Below are 10,145 nucleotides of genomic sequence, written 5' to 3'. Positions count from 1 at the left end.
TGTCGAATACACACAATGACTACCTTCAACGTGCTCTTCCAATATTAAATTAAAAAAATAACACAAGGTGCTACAGTCTTTCATTAACGGTAAAATGCTACAAGGCGTTGAATGTTCCGTGGAAACATACACCTTATTGAAAGCAGCGAATTTTTCGCGTAGAGCTGAGAGATCTACACCAATAATTGATGATTATCTTCAAAGTGTTATTTGAGGTCTACACTGTATGAATTTAACATCGATTAAATCTCATGCATTTTCTTGCAATTTAATTACAACAATGACCACAATATTTTGGCTTTACCTACTAGTAATTGACAAAATCTATGGTTTTTCAACCCCATGTAGGACAAAATGACCGGGAAAGAGTTTGAAGAACTTGCCCTCGACGGTCGAAACTATCCAACTTGGGCAATGGACGTAAAAGTAAGCCTTGCATCACGCGGTTTTTCAGCGACCATACAACCTCCTCAAGAGGGACAACCACCCATCGCAGATTTATACAAATATAATGCCTTATATACTATAAGGAACCACATCCATGCTGATCTGAAATTAGAGTATCTCATGGAAAAAGATCCATACACACTAATGACACTATGGCTTGGCCTCCAAACTAGATATGAACAACAGAAGGCCGTGATTTTGCCTGAAGCCACACATGAATGGACTCAACTACGCCTACAAGATTTTAAATCCATTGGAGAGTTCAATCATGTCATTCATAAAATTTGTTCAAAGTTGCAATTTTGTGAGAAGGAACCTTCTGAAGTGGAAAAGATTGAAAAGACCTTATCCACTATGCTTCCGGCTGATAGGATCCTCCAGCAACAATATCGTGCACGCCAATTCAATAGATATTCTGATCTTATCCATGTTTTACTTCAAGCAGAAAAGCATGATGAACTTCTAATGAGGAACCATCATCAGCGTCCCGTAGGCGTTGCACCTTTGCCTGAAGTACATGCTAATTTTCAATAAAACAACAAGTTCAATGGATCGACTAATCGACCAAACAACTTCAAAGGCAAGCAAAACAGCAACAAGAAAAACAAGCCACGTGTACAGGAAAAGGGGAAAGGCACTTTCAAACCACAATACGACAAATCTAAAGTTTGTCAGAAATGTGGATGCTACAAGCATATTACAAAGAAATGCCGTACCACTCGTCATTGGGTAGATCTGTACCTCCAATCCGTAGGACGCAAGCGACCTGCTCATCAAGGACCAAGATTTGAATCACACTTCAATTTCCAATCCGACAATTCCAAGGAAGCCGGTTGTTTGCATGATATCAAGGAGGACCCAAGCAACAACCCGACTATCCGATCGTCTAAGGATCTAATGAGCACGGAGAACATGATCATTGAATTCACTTCAAATGATATGTTTGGAGACCTAAATTAATTTCACCTATCTCCAAAATAGATATTATCTATATTTACGTTCCTAAGTATTGTTGTAAATAAATTATAGTGATTGTTGTCATCTATATTTTAATATTACATTATTGTATCAGCACTTTGGTACCTACATATTTGACATATGTATTGTAAATTACGATATTGTATTATCAATTTAATACATAAATAAATTTGTATGTATTCTATATATCTATTAAGAATGATATTAAAATTCTTCCTTTTCCATATATAGTTTTCTACGGGAGTCAATCCAAAACGGATGAAGAACTTTGCCTTGTGGACAGCGCCACCACAAACACTATACTTAGGGAAACAAAATATTTTCAAACCCTTACTAAAACGCAAGGGAATATTTTGACAATCGCTGTACGCGATACATTAATTGTTGGCTCTGGACGTGCCATCATCACACTTCCTATGGGTACACAAGTAATAATCGAGGACGTTTTATTGTATCCCGATTCAACCCGTACTCTAATAAGTTATAGGGATATCTGTCAAAATGGGATTCATATTGAAACCCACGAATTTCTCCTATTTACAAAAAGTAACGGATATGGCAAACAAATTCTTGAAAAAATTCCTTCTTTATCGTCCGGATTGTACTATACATACATAAAACCTGTAGCCCATGTTGCGTATAAAATAATTTTTCAGCATGCCAATACATTCAAGACTTGGCATGATCGCCTTGGTCACCCCGATATCGGGATGTGTCGCACCAGTGGCACCCGGGGTACCACCGTTGCGCGACGCGTGGGCTTCGTTTCCGAGTTCCCGGGAGGGTCTCATCCCGGGTTGCAGCCCGGCAAGCTACCAGCCTAGAAGGGCTAGCGGGGCTTCGAAGAATATTCCCGCCGGGACACCTCCCGGGAAGCCACTTGCCGGGAGGGGGTTCCCGGATGTGGTCAAGCCTGGGCGCCTCCCGGGAAGCCACTTGCCGGGAGGAGGGGTTCCCGGGCATAGGCTCCCGCCACAAGGGTGGGGCCCAGCGGGCAGAGCAGCGGCGCCACGCGAGCGCGTGCCAGGCGTCAAGTGCGCAGTCTCGCCAGGGCGAGGAGTGAGGCGCACGGCGTATTAAATGAGCCGACAGGAGGGGCGTTACCCGTCTAAGTCAGGTGAACAGTGGCTGTCCAATCCTACCTTTAGGGTTTTAGACCCCTAGCAGCGGAGTTGGCGTTCATGCACGCCCACCAGTGCACCGAGGGGGAGTTGCCATGTCTCCCTGCTTGGCACCTGTAATGCATGCATCGTGGCACCTGTGGTATCCCCTTGGTTATAAAAGGAGGAACCCCGCCGACGGTCAAAGGGTTGGTGGTTCGTTTGTTGGGTCTTTGGTTGGTTAGTCCGAGCTGGACTCAGTCGGATCAGCTCGCAGCTAGCTCCTAGCAATAGCAGAGAGTAGCAAGGAACACTTAGCCAAAAGGGAGAGAGTGTCCGGGAACCCACCCGGCAACCTGTAAACACCTGGTTTCGTGGTAATACAAGCTCAGACAACCAGGACGTAGGGTTTTACACCTCCGGGTGGCCCGAACCTGGGTAAAAACGTGCATGCATGTGTCCTTAGCTTGCATGTATTCTGGGTACATTATTTGGCAGTTCGTGTACGCCATCGGCCACGCCAGCGGTCGCCGGAGCGATCCTCGACGCCCCTGCCGAACCTAAAAGGGGGTGTGCCCGCACGCCCCCGGTGTCGGAGCCTCGTGCGACGACAGGATGATACGAAAAATTATTAATAATTCTATTGGTCATAATCTTAATAAAGCAAAATTCCCAAAATCTCAGGATTTTGTGTGCACAGCATGTGCACAAGGCAAGCTCATTTAAGACCTTCTTATCTTAAAATAGAAACAACTCCAATTCCTTGAACGAATTAAAGGAGATATTTGTGGCCCTATCCAACCATTGTCTGGACCATTTAGGTATTTCATGGTATTAATCGACGCATCTACAAGATGGTCTAATGTGTGTCTACTTTCCACGGGTAACCATGCATTTGCAAAGATAATGAGCCAAGTAATTAAATTAAAAGCTCATTATCCAGAACATCGAATAAAAACAATTAGAATGGACAATGCCGCTGAATTCTCCTCACGCGTCTTCAATGATTATTGCATGGCATTAGGAATCGAAGTTCAGCACTCAGTCCCATATGTCCACACACAAAATGGTTTGGCTGAATCTTTTATTAAGAGAATTTAGTTTGTTGCAAAACTTTTATTACAGAATCGTAATTTACCAACAACTTGTTGGGGTCATGCGGTTATACATGCCGCTGATTTAATTCAATTGCGACCAACTGCATATCATACTACTTCTCCCCTTCAATTAGTACATGGAAATCCACCAAGTATTTCCCATCTATGAAAATTCGGTTGCGCTACATACGTACCGATCTCATCACCACAACGTACATCAATGGGACCACATAGAAAATTGGGGATCTATGTGGGGTACAAATCACCGTCAATTATCAAGTACCTAGAACCTCTCACTGGGGATCTATTCACTGGCCGGTACGCTGATTGTATTTTTAATGAGGATCAGTTCCCGGCATTAGGGGGAGAATTAAAGTACCAAAAACAAGAATGCTAGGAAATCAACTGGAATGTCCAAGGCATTTCCGCCTCAGATCCACGTACTCAAGAAACTGAACAACAAGTTCAGAAAATTATAAATTTGCAACATATTGCAAACAATTTACCAGACGCATTTATTGATTACAAAGGTGTAACTAAATTCTATAATCCTGCATAGAACGTACCCGAAAGAGTGGAGGTACCTATAAAAACTACTCAACCTCCTGCACCGACCGTTCAAAGGAAGGGGGGGAGAGGTATGACAACTAAAAAGGATCAAGCTTCCGACAAGCAACAAAAGAAACAAACGAAGGAGCCGCGGCAAAAAAAACAGAAGAATAAACCTTCTGAACCTCCTTCTACAACAACAAATGTGAGTCAACATTTAATTGACTGAGATCAATTGGGTAATATACACCCAGTGGATAACCAACATCCACAACCGAGCTCAATAGTGCACTCAATTATTGATGCTGGGATATCGGAAAACCTGGACTTAACCGCAACGGGAAATCGCGAACACTCACCAAAGATAAACGAAATTTCCACAAATTACTTAGACACTGGAGAAATATAAGAAAGACTACGTTTGTCGACACTTATTTCTCTACTAAAATTGCGAACAACCTTCTAAATGATCATGATCCAAAGATCATAGCTGAGTGTGATAAAATTCAAGCAGAAATAGCCTCGCTCAATAAAAGGAAGGTATTTACAGAAGTAATACCTACACCTCCAATTGTTTTCCCAGTGGGATTCAAATGGGTTTTTGTCCAGAAAAGGAACGAAAACAATGAAGTGGTGAGATACAAAGCGAGACTAGTAGCACAAGGGTTCACGCAGAGACCCGGCATTGATTTCAATGAAACATATTCTCCGATTATGAGTGGAATTACTTTCCGATATTTAATCTCATTGTCTGTTCAAAATCGTCTATCTATGTAGTTGATGGACGTCGTGACTGCATATCTTTATGGGTCATTACATTCGGACATTTACATGGAAACCATTTCCGATGGAATCCAAATTCCGAATACTAACGCAAGACGCAACATGTACTGTGTAAAGTTGAATAAATTTTTATACGGTTTAAAACAGTCGGGTAGAATGTGGTACAACCGACTAAGTGAGTTTCTCATTAAAAAGGGTTACTCTAACAATGATGACTGCCCATGTGTATTCATCAAGAAATCCAAAACAGGATTTTGCATTATCTCTGTATATGTTGATGATTTAAATATCATTGGCAACAAACAGGATATAGATGAAGCCCGTAATCATCTAATGATGGAATTTGAAATGAATGATTTGGGTAAAACCAAGTTCTGCTTAGGATTACAACTTGAGCATCTTCCTTCGGGAATATTGGTTCACCAAGCTACATATATCCAGAAAATCTTGGAGAAATTTAACATGGACATATCCTATCCATGCAAAACACCTATGGTAATTCGATCTCTAGACGTAGAGAAAGATCCATTCAGACCAAAAGGTGATGGAGAGGAAATTTTGGGATCTGAATTCCCATATCTTAGTGCCATTAGAGCATTAATGTACTTAGCAAATTGCACCCGGCCAGATATAGCATTTGCAGTAAATTTACTAGCTAGGCACAACGCAGCTCCAACAAAACACCATTGGGTAGGAGTCAAGCAAGTTTTTCGCTACCTACAAGGCACTAAAGATCTAGGTCTATATTTCCAAAAGGAAAACCAAAACTCTGAATTAATCGGATACACTGATGCTGGCTATTTATCTGATCCCCACAATGCCAGATCCCAGACCGGTTTCGTGCTCCTACACGGTGGGACAGCCATATCGTGGAATTCTTCTAAACAGACTCCAGTGGCTACATCCGCAAATCATTCGGAAATAATAGCTTTATACGAAGCATCTCGTGAAAGTATATGGCTACGCAGAATGATTAACCACATACAACAATCATGTGGTATTGGTTCTATTGAATCACCAACAATTATCTATGAGGATAATTCTGCTTGTGTTACCCAGAGGCAAACAGGTTATATAAAAAGCAATATAACTAAACATATTGCACCTAAACTATTCTATCCTCATGAATTATAACAAAATGGGGAGATAAATATTTTGCAAACCAAATCATGTGATAACCTCGCTGATATGTTCACTAAGTCCTTACCCAACTCCACATTTCAAAAATGTGTATACGGGATTGGTATGCGACGACTTAAAAATTTGCAAACATCAGGGGGAGTATTCACCTGATTTTAACGTGTTCATAACATCATATTGCACTCTTTTCATATTATGAGTTTTACTCACTAGTTTCTCATAAAAGGTTTTTAATGAGACAATATTAACATAACATTATATGTCATATTTTCTATTTTCCTCACCGGATTTTTTCTTTGTAGATAATATACAAGACATATTTATTGTTCACATAATTCAATATGAATTATCGAGAGACAAGATTCAAAACATGTTTTTGGAGGAAATTATTGGTCACATATTTATTGTTCAAAATATGAATTGTTCACATATTTTTCTCACAGGATTTTTGGAGGAAATTACAAGATTACAAAATTCCATGATAATTTAAGAATATACAAATCATCGGAACAAACTGATTAAGGAAAGTGTTGACAATAATTATTTATAATCAATTAAAATTAATTATTAGTTAATCTTTACTGTTTCTTAATTTGCAATTGTATCTTCTCTTCTCTTTCCGTCGCTCGATCCCGCTAACCTCCTCCTAGGGTTCGTCGTCGCCTCCCTTCCCGCTGCAACCCTCCCGTCCACTTCCTCTGGTCGCAACCTCCTCACGTTGTCCTCCACGCCAGGTTTGGGCGGAGGCCGTCCCGCACTCGCCCTCCTCATGGAGCCGCCGCTGCCGTGCCTCCTCCCCCACGTCCATCTCCGCACGGGCAGCCTTGCCGCCACCCCCGCCTGGCCTCCTTTCCTTTTTTCTCCCCATCTCGGCCTGTACCTTCGTCATCCATTCCAGGAGGGGGCTGTTGCCTCTGCACACCATCGCTTCGGTACGTGGGAGGCCGCTGCAGGGCGGGATCTAGCCGCCGCACCCACAGCTAAGTTTCCTCCCATCCCCGATTTCATTCCTCCATGTGCTCTCCTCCCATGGCGGTGCCCTAATAGCCCAAGGGATAGCAGCTGGCTCGTCGTGGTTTTTCTCCGACGAGGCTCCTCACGTATGGCAGCGGCAGACGGCAGTTGGATTGTACACCAAATCCAGCAGCTAGCAAGGCTTCTTGATTTTTGTCCGAGTGCTTCTGATATGATATCCAGCTTCCATTTGAATTTTCATGAGACACGCTGTGTAGCTATGACAATGAGCTATTTTAAATTAGTTATTCTGGAGAAAATTTCAGTTCATTAGTGATTACTTGCAGCAAATTTATTCAAAGGTTGGATGGATCTCTGAGTTCTGTCCGTCTAATGGAAGTATGGAACTTGAAATTGTGCAGGATGAGCTCGGGTTTGACATCGTGCAGGGGCAAGCAATGTGTTCAAGAAAATGCTTGTGAAGAAATATGAACGTGGTTGTGTCAGGTTAAAAGTATCTAACTTATCCATCTGTCATTTCAAACTTCTACAGAATATCTGGAAGAAAAAATTTTGAGCTGGCAGAATTTACGTCTCTTCCAGTAGTTTTTTTTATTCAACATGTAATCCTAATTTCTTGAAAGCATGCACATGTTCTTTTGCATATTTCAATGGAAGCTCCTACTACTACTCCCCCCCCCCCCCCACCCCACCCCCCACCCCACTCGTTGTTTCGTGACTCTTTATATTGATTTTACCTCGCTTCCAGTAGAGGATTCTCAGTAGTGTTCCCATTTGTATCTTCAAGCTTGTATAATGGTGATCTATGTGTGTGCCCCGCTGTCTAACCATGGCATGGGCCGGGCTGAAGCCGGAGCGGGTAGAAGGAGCTCCGCCTCCTTGCCGCCAACGGCAGGAACAACAAGGGATCAACTTCGACGAGTTTACCTACCGCAGGTAACATGTGTCTCCTTCTGTTAATGCAAGCACATTTTTTCTGGATCCCATGACTGGACTTAAATTTTCTTTCGCTTTGGCAGTACCTGTAACCTCCGCTTCTTGCAAGCAAGGCTGAATATTCATTCACAATTCTTCTATATGCGTGAAAAATGAAAATTGATTCTTTTGTAGATTACTTATTATAACTATTTGGTTCTGCAGATAGGAGGGCAAAACTCTGGGATGGCTCCAAATGGCATTAATAATAGACATTCAGGTATATATCTATCTCATATATCTTGTCATGATAAAATCTAGAGTAGTTTCAGAATCCTTTTACTGAAGAAATTTCTTCACTAAATAATTTGTCGGCTGCACGATGCGCGTCAGTTTCAAACGCATCTCTGTTATGTTCAACTAATTTCATCAGATTAGATGACTGCATCAGATGTATTTTTGTGGTCATTTTGGATCATGCAGATGAATAAAATATGGGAAAGTATGTGCCGCATAAAGTGTGTAATCACTGTAAACATAAATACCTAAGTGTTTTAGTTGGTGAACTGAATTCCATGGTTCATCTCAGAAAATTGAAACTGTGGTTGAAATTTGAAATAAACGATGCAAACCATCTGATAACAAAAATAATCATGTTGCCTCTGTAATTCCTAATTTTCCAGTCAATAAAAGAGAAAATTCTTTCCGCACTTCAATCGTTCAACTCATTCCTTTTGGTATTGTCCTCAATAGTGTTCACAAGGTTACCAAAGTGCTTGTATCGGCATAATGATTTTCTGGATATCTGGAACACATTGATTTTTGTTGCTGAACTTTCCTGTACCATATGTTAGTTGGTTCTATCACTGATTGCCATGCTATACCCAGAAGTCCAGAACCAATGATAGCATATTAGGAGCTCTCCTAGCTCAACACCGGGTGCATGTTATCTGATCAGTGAGGGTGAGAATTATCATTGAGGTCTGTGTCAAAGTGTCCACTAAAGGCAATATCACCTTAGCTTGTTCCAGGATCAAGGTAAATAATGACTTAAACATATTTCCTCTTGATTCATGAATACCCCTGGTCCAACTTAAATCTGAAATGTTCTTCTGTTGACATTTTACAGAAAGCTGCAGCTTGTGGGTATGTGTTCCTTTCTGCATTTCTGAAGATTTTTTTTGTAGCAGAAGCTAATGCACATTTGGTGAAGTTTATGGGTCATGAGATGGATGGATCCATGGTCATCAATAATCACCGGGTATCATCAAATGTGTTGTTACATCAGACCGGGCAAGGCCTGTGTCACGGGGAATTGGGAGGAGACTAGCAGCTTGGTGCCTTCTGTTCTGCCTTCTGCACTTTTAGGAAACTAATGTTTTTGGAGGCCTGCAAGTGTTTACTTCAATTTAAGTTACTTCTCGACTATTATCTTTATAGATTTTTTGAATCCCAAGAATAATTTATGCCATATAATAATACGTTCAAGATATAACCAAAGATTTACTCCTAAATATAAAAGAGTGGTCGCTTGCTCCTCGCATCCTTTTGTGATAAAAAAAAACACTCCTTGTCTCTTTCTAATGGAAGCAATTAAATATGATGTGAAAAACTAAAATGTTGGTAATGTTTGTCACCGAAATTAGGATAAATTTACTAGCAAGTGTCGTGAATATATAATGGTGGTTTTAGTCTAATTTATCTGTAGCGAAGTAGTCTAATTTGTTTTAACCGTAGCAGTGCAGATGTAAATGTAACTAGCAGGTGTGCCCGCGCGTTGTCATGGGTTAACAAAATCACAAACTACTTATTTTTATTTTTTGTGTAGACAACTCATGGCACCGTCGAGGTCAACATGTGGGTGTGGTGGCGTCGGTTGTAAGACGGAGTAGGAGAAATCGTGAAAAAAACTGGAGGAAAAGAAAATAACGGCAGTGGCATATTGATTGTAATTTTAACGAAGTAAACCTACGGTGATGATCGTACCATCACCACCAACTCCAATTTAATATATTGGTATAGATATTGAAAAAATCATATTTTTCTTGCGAGGATATTATTTGAAAAGTATGCCAAACTGTTCTCGAACCACAAATGACTTCATCATCAATTTATTTCATGGGAACGAAGCATGTCTTCCATTTTTTAAATAATATTAAGG

The 10,145-nt window shown here is 41.0% G+C and overlaps 1 long non-coding RNA gene across 1 annotated transcript; it reads left to right on the top strand.

Moving 5' to 3' along the window:
• Positions 1-6,723: 6,723 nt before the first annotated feature.
• LOC100830534 lies at positions 6,724-9,484 on the top strand. Its single transcript, XR_001406539.2, has 4 exons — positions 6,724-8,005; positions 8,210-8,264; positions 8,873-9,022; positions 9,114-9,484. It is a non-coding gene; the product is annotated as an uncharacterized LOC100830534 (long non-coding RNA).
• The last annotated feature ends 661 nt before the right edge of the window (positions 9,485-10,145 follow it).

This window comes from Brachypodium distachyon, chromosome 3 (assembly GCF_000005505.3).
Source record: "Brachypodium distachyon strain Bd21 chromosome 3, Brachypodium_distachyon_v3.0, whole genome shotgun sequence".
NCBI classification, from domain to species: Eukaryota; Viridiplantae; Streptophyta; class Magnoliopsida; order Poales; family Poaceae; genus Brachypodium; species Brachypodium distachyon.
Note: the sequence above shows the minus strand (reverse complement) of the source record. Positions and strands in the feature narration are given on the sequence as shown.